Source organism: Chinchilla lanigera, unplaced genomic scaffold (genome assembly GCF_000276665.1).
Source record: "Chinchilla lanigera isolate Chin_1 unplaced genomic scaffold, ChiLan1.0 scaffold00018, whole genome shotgun sequence".
Lineage (NCBI taxonomy): Eukaryota > Metazoa > Chordata > Mammalia > Rodentia > Chinchillidae > Chinchilla > Chinchilla lanigera.
Window position 1 is genome coordinate 17,025,884 of NW_004955419.1, and position 7,321 is coordinate 17,033,204.

General features: G+C 45.6%; 1 protein-coding gene and 1 long non-coding RNA gene across 2 annotated transcripts in view; one reads left to right on the plus strand and one right to left on the minus strand.

The window, feature by feature from the left end:
- The window catches only part of LOC102017574, a 36,792-nt gene extending 32,493 nt beyond the window's left edge, over positions 1-4,299 (plus strand). The window contains exon 5 of the long non-coding RNA XR_001233604.1: positions 1,909-4,299. This is a non-coding gene — a long non-coding RNA (uncharacterized LOC102017574). The remainder of the gene's footprint in view (positions 1-1,908) is intronic.
- LOC102017879 (A-kinase anchor protein 2) overlaps positions 1-7,321 on the minus strand; it is a gene marked incomplete at its 5' end in the record, with an annotated part of 466,044 nt that overhangs the window by 85,618 nt on the left and 373,105 nt on the right.

Genomic DNA, 7,321 nt, shown 5'->3' on the forward strand with positions numbered 1-7,321 from the left:
ATAAAAAAAAAAAAGAAAGAAAGAAATATAGCACCTCTGAAATGATTTTTTAGGACAATTCACAGCAGTTTGCCAAAGGCAAAACTTTTATCTACACAAGCTATAAAAGTGGTGACATTTAGATATGTAACCTTCAATCCCTAGGGACACTGAAAAATAAATATGATTTGCCCTGAAGTTATTGCATTGGAGAGGTCACCTAAAATACATCCTTGACTCATCTGAACTTTTCTTCATTTGTCCTTCCAACAAAAGGCTTTTAACTGAGATAAAACAACAGGCGAGGCTGCCCCTGGCCTGATGCTGTGGTTCTCATACACAGGCATCCAGAAAGCGTCACAGGTCTATGCAGAGAATCCTGTAACAGTTACAGCCGTGGCAATTCTCAGTTCAGGTCATGAAGTCCCAGCTCAGAGTGCTTCAGAAGCTCCCGTGGGAGAACAATCTGGCATCTTTTGTTTAAGCATGCTCTTTTCCCAAAAGCTCTGTGTTTGTCTGACAACACAAGCCCAGTGCTGACGCACTCTTGCTCAGAACACTGGGTCAGGGAGGTGGACTTGCAGATAGAGGCTTCGCAGCCCCACACCGAGGACTCCTTCTGTGCTTGGGAATGTGTGATGAGCGCATTACAAGTGAAATGTAAAAGTAATTGTAATCGTCCTTCCTTGTACCTGGCAAGCACGCTGGTGGAGACCGTGCCTCCGGCAGTACTTCCGAGTTAGGGTTGGGGTGCTGGGGCAGCTTCTGAAAGTAAACAGTGCTGCGTTTCTCCTCCTGCTCCTTGCCACTGATTTCCATTTTCTAATTAAACGATTTTCTTCCGAAAATCCAAATGGAGCTGACATGCAAAGATACACAAGGAAAGGAGAAGGGGAAACAAACCAGGGGACCCAGAAAAAGATAATCTGGGATGTAAGGTCCAGAGAGACTTGGGCAGAGCGTAGGATACAGAGGGCGCTGGCCCGCGGAGGGTAGCTAAGAACTGGGTTATGCAGGCAGGCTGTTTGTATTCGAAGGGCAGGGTTTATCAGGACAGGATGTTCCTCCAGGTGGCTCACACAACCTGAGAGCATGTATCTCCCCAAACAAAACGTTATTCCTGCACCCAAGGACCGGTGCATCTTAACTCCAAATCGCACTTGTTACAGGTTCCATCTAAAAGGTCCCACAAAGGCCTCAGGCGCTGGGATCACAGGGGCCTCACAGCTGACTTGCTGACTCCCTGCTAGGAGGTGGGCCTGGTTGGAGATAGGTCACTGGAGTGTGACCTGAAAGTGCATATTCCAGTCCCTGGCTCTGCCTCCCTCTCTCTGCTTCCTGGCTTCCATGAGCTGAGCACCTCTTCTTCCACCAGGCCCTTCTACTAGCTTGTCTCAACCTTTGAGCCCACCACCCACGAACTGAAATGATGAACCAAAATAAACCACTCCTCTTTTAAGTTGTGAGCATCAGGTAGCTCATGCCAGCAACAGGGAAGTGACTAAGACATCACCCAAACTACTGTCTCCTCCATCTCTGTCCTCATCCTTCCCACAAACCCTTAGTACCATCCTTCCGGAAGTCAGAGGACACGAGACAAGTAATTTCTATTAGGTTGACCCTCAAGATTTCCTCTTTTTCCTCAAATGTCATGATAGGCTAATTCTACCACCTTCTTGATTCTAGAAACATCCAAACTTAGCAAGAGGTAATTTTTGGAGAGCTCTGCTAGATCAACCCCACACCCACCCACCCACCCACCCACCCACTGCTGTTCTGTTCGGCCACTTGCCAGGCTGAGCCATAGAAGCGGTGAATCATGTGCCCGCCATGCCAAGTGGCAGCTGGCAACTTAGTTTCAGGGTATCTTGAGAGGCTAACTTCACTCTCCTTGCCTGGCTTGACCACTCATCTGTCTTCCACACACAGCGGGGAGAGTGTGTTGCAAGGAGCCTGTCCTGGTGCTGGATGCCCGAGCCACAGCTGGACACCCCATCCGTTTCTCTTTCATGCCACCCTGGCTAACGAGTTGCTGTTTACGAGAAGCAAGAGTTGACTTGGTAAATTCCCAGGGCATAACGTAAGCGCCAGATCTTGGAAGGCGCCTATGGAATCCTGCACTGGTGGGGGAGAAAAGACAAAAGGAGGAAGGACGGGAACAGAGCCAGGGAGGTCACACAGAAGGTCAGGGAAGAAGGAACCTGCCTCCTCGCTGTCCTCACTGCCACAGCCCTCCACCCACCCCTTACCGGACTTGGACCCCCGCGGCCACCTCTAATCTGCCCTCGAGATTTCTGGCACATGCAAGTAAAGGATGAAACTTCAAAACATACTTTGACATTTCTGTATTTGATCTGGTTTGCTAATAGGGAATCTAAAATACATGCCGCCCAACCGTTCCACATTACAGTATTTCTGGGAGTCCCACGTGGAGGTGCTAGGATTTATTCTCCCCAGTGTTTCCAGTTCTTCGGTTTCCTGCCTTTGTCTAGACTGCAAAACTAATAAGATACCTAGTGCTAAAACTATGTGGAGAGTAAAACGGATGACACATCTGCAGCTTTAATGAAATGAGATAAATCTTGAAAATGTATCCAGACAGATATATGTTACCAGTGGGTGTATGAAGTTGGATGAGTTAAGTTTCATATAAATATTGGCTTCCTTTTTTTTTAATCTTTCAAAATCTAGCAAACAAAAAGGGATTGATAGTCACTTTTAGAAATAGAAAATTGGATTGATTACTACTGAAAATGATGAAGGTTTAGGATTTTCTTACCCCAGCTTGTGCTTCTTTTCTTTTTTTGTTTTTTTGTTTTTGTTTTTGCTGTTCTTATGAGACAGGGTCTCACTATGTGGTTCAGCCTGTTCTTGAACCCCCAGTGATTCTGCTACCTCAGACTCAGCTGGGATTACAGCAGTGCTGGGATTACAGGTATGTGCTGTCATGCCTGGCCTCTTCTATTTCTTTTTCCTCTCCAACCTCCTCTTTGCATACACCAACAGTTTGCTTTACACATTTTACTAATAGACTTCAGTATGGTATTTCCCTGGCGTAGTGTTACATTGGTTCAGAAAAAAATTTTGAGAAAAGAAAAATTGTAAAATCCAATGATGTCAATTAACACGATGAGCTACTACTAGCCAGGCATGGTGGCACACACCTGTAAGCCTATAATTGTGGGGGTCTCTGAGGCAGTAGGATTTAAAGTCTAAGAATTTCACAACTTTGGAGTGTTTTGAATTTAGAACCTTCACACTGAGCTACATCCCCACCAATTTTTTTTCAGTCTTTTACTTTGAGACAGGATCTCAATAAGTTGCCCAAAATTGAAATCCTCCTGCATCAGCCTCTGGAGAAGCTAGAGTTACAAGGAGTATACCACTGTGCCCAGCTCAGAAATTTTAGCTTCTGAGAAAAAAATAATGGTTATTTTAAAAAATTGTCATGATTCTCTAGGAACTGCCCAAACAATGGATAGGAAAGTTTAAAATCCGAAGATTCCCGTTCCCCTAACTTCAGTGGAGGTGCATGGCTCTGGGCCTTTCCTTCCCCTTAGCTTCTCTGATGCTCAGTTTCTTTGGGTACAAAGCTGGAGTGGGCAGTGCCGGCTTTGCCTTCTGGAGGGGACGATGAACATGCGAGGTGGGTAGTTTGCTTCCACCAGGGCTTCTGAGGGAGGCTGCCAGGATCCCCTGGCCAGAGTCACGGTCACAGCTTTCCCCTCAGGGCCAGCGGGGGTGCCCACCGGCTGGTGATCCTGCCAACCTCGTCCGTCCTCTCCAGTGTCACTGCTGCTTAGCGAGCAGCCTCCCTCGTGACTCAGGGCCATGAAGGGTGGACACCACTGAGTCAAGCAAATGACATTAGAAAAATGGAAACAGCAGCTCAGTCATGACTTCACCGGAAGAAACATTCTTATAAAACTATCTGAGTCATGTTTGCATCCTCCTGATAAGTCAGACGCAGCTGAAATTGCAAGGAGCAACCCTTAGGAGTCGCATGGTGACAGCTGTGTCTCCAGCTCACTAAGTCCTTCCAAAGACCCAGGTTCTGGGGGGCGGATGCGCTGGAGGAGGCCGGCGCTGCAGCAGGCCGTCATTTCCTCAGCACCTCTGGTCCTCTTTCCTAGCACACAGTGTCACTGTCCCCAGTCCTCAGTCAGCGCACCACCCCCACTCCGTGCTCCTTGGCTGCCCCTGCAGGTGGGATGGCCCAGGAGCCTCATAAGAAAACAGGGAAGAACAAAAACACAAAGTCAGCCAAGGAAAACCTGCTGGAGACTTAACCCTTCTTAACCAATCCATCATGAAAGTTTATTCAAGTAAGATGTAAAACCTCAAAGGATTACACATTCCGTGTAATTCCATCTGCCCCAAGTTCTATGGATACTTGAAATCATAGTCTTACAAAGGAAAAAAGTTTAGGACATAAACAAATGCAAATCAAAACCCAACCTGGGAAGTTCTCTCATGCTAAATCCTCTCTTGCCTAAAAGCCACACGAGTGCAAGTCTGGCAGAGAGAAAAATCAGTGAAATTTACATAGACAAAATAAACCTCCAAGTTTCATTTTCACTTCTAATGGCAAACATGAAAGCAAACTTTAAGGCAGCACAACATGTTTCACCCACTTTGGCAGATTAATCAATAATCAACACAAAATAAATTCTTGATCAGAAATACTAAAGGAGCACCAAAAAGAAGACTACCTGAGGTGTAGAAAGAACCCCAGGGTGCCTAAGAAATTTTAAGTTAATTTAAGCCAAGTTCAGAAGTCTGAAAATTATAGTGCAAACCATTCAGCTCGAACTAGTATCTGAGGAGAATTCTTCATTGATATTAGTAAACAATAACGCCTTGGGATGGGGATGTAGCTCAGAGGCACAGCGCCCTGCCCAGCAAGCGCAAGGTCGTGAGTTCAATTCCTGGTACAAAAAAAAAAAAAAAACCAACAAAACAATAATACCATGCAATGTCCCGGAGGAAAGGTGAGACTTGGGTATTTCTTCTCTCACAATATTACCTTACAGCTAACAGTAGCCAGGGTAGAAAAGGAAATTCCTCTGTTCACACCCAACCCCCTTAAACGCCTTTGTAAAGAGGACTATGTACCATGCATTTTTTAAAAACTATTGTTGGGGCTAGGGAGACTCAGCGTTTGTTTGTTTGTTTGTTTTTCCCCTTCCTGTCTTTAAAGTCAATTAACTCTTGGCTGTCAAATACCAAACAAACAGGGAGAGGGTGAGTGATGCACTGGCCAGAGGATGTGTGCTAAACCTGCATTCTAAAGCACCTTGGGGTATGCTTTGGTAGCAAAATATTTCTTTCAGCAAAACTATTTCATTGAACTTGATCGGTAACTTTAAAAATTTTCCTGCAGTTGAGCGTATAGCTTGGCAGTAGAGTGTGCACAAGGCCCTGGGCACCAAAAGCATGTTTTTCTTAGTTATTAATAGAAAATTGAAAGTATTTCAATACTTGAGATTATAATCATCCAAATATAAATTCTGAGTGGAGGGGATGACCATGAAATCACTGCCCACCCAAAACAGCCTGGGCGCTGGTATCGTTCTGTAATCTGCCCAGTGTTAGAGCAAGAGAAGGCCCTTCTGGTCAGTGAGAGGAACCGGAAAGACAGACCCTTCTGGTCATTTTGTTCCCTCATTCTCTACCTTCCCAGTGATAAGAAAGCCAGGCTACATTTACTTCTCGTTTTCAATTATCTAGTAGAAACAAGTGAAGAAACCAACCATTCTGAAAGGCTGAGGCAAGAGGATGCCAAGTTCAAGCCTAGCCTCGACAATTTAGCAGCTTAACAAAACCCTGTCTCAAAATTAAATATTCAGCAGGGCGTGGTGGCTCACGCCTGTAATCCCAGCACTCGGGAGGCTGAGGCAGGAGGATCGTTGCAAGTTTGAGGCCAGCCCGGGCTACAAAGTGAGCTCGAGACCAGCCTGAACTGCATAGTGAGACCCTGTCTCAAAAAGACAAAATAAATACATAAATAAATAAAAATAAAATTACAAAGTACCCCTTCAGTCAGGGGGTGGTAAGGATAAAATAAGATGTACCTGGTCCATAGTAAACATTCAGTCACTGACTGCAACAATAAAAGGCATAACCTAGGCAGTGGTAGCATGTACTTATATAGTACATGCTATATAATACATGCTATATAGTAGTTGCAGATACTTGGGAGGCTGAGGCAAGAGGATCTCTTGAATCCAGGAGTTTAAGGCCAGACTGAGAACACAGTGAGATCCCAAAGGAAAAGAAAAGAAGAAGGAGGGGAAAGAAAGGGAGGAGAGGAGAGGGGAGGGGAGGGGAAGCAGAGATGGAGAGAAGGAGGGAGAGAAGGAAGAAAGGGAAGAGATAAGGAAAGAAATGAAAAGAGGAAGACATATTAGGGCCGTTTTGCAGGCACCCTGACCTCTTCTTTGGCTCCCTTCCTCCCATTCATGCACCATTTAGACAGATTTTATTTTAAATGGGGACGCTGCCGTACAGCTCAGTGTGTGTTTAGCATTGGTGATCCCTGGCTTTACTCCCCAGCATCTATTTAAAAACAAAACAAAACAAAACCTTTCTAACACTGATTTCAAATTCTTTTCTCAAGACAATTACTAGGAACAACGCCCAGGTGCCCTGCGCCCCTTTCTGTGACATGGCTGGTAATCCTCCATCGCGTCCTCTTGGGTCCTCCGCCTCCACCTTTCCATGCAGCTCCCCACTCCCTAATTTAGAGCTGACCGGCTGGAAAAACACAGGCTTCACAGTCCTGGGAAGACACCTTCCACTCTGGCCAAAGGCCCAGCTCTCAGTTCTCCTGCCCCGGCCTCTGAGTCCAGTGACTGAGCTGGATGTTCTGGACACTAGGGCCAGCGCAGCGCTCCCTGTGACCTCCTTTCCTGTTGAAGGCGCTGTCTTTCATTTTCAGAGGAGACAGAAGTTATGAAAAGAAAAGGCATTGAATTGCAGCCATGCCTTTTGCTCAGAGTGCCTTGGTGATAAATCCAGTTTGGTTCCAAAACTTACCTAGAACAACGTACTGCATGGTGGTGGCCATTCAAAGGTAGTAAAACATGATTGTTCTAACACTAACAATTGAAAGCAGACAGGAGGATACAACAGGACTGTGCAAAAACTCTGTTTTAGAATTCTGAGCCTTGGGGCTGGGGATTTAGCTCAGCAGCACAATGCCTGCCTGGTTAAGCGCAAGGGCTTGAGTTCGATTCCCGGTACCAGAAAAAAAACCAAAAAAAAAAAAAAAAAATAGAATACTGAGCCTCAAGTAAACTAAGTTTTGACAGAGTAAAACAAGAAAGTAGGTAAAGACATT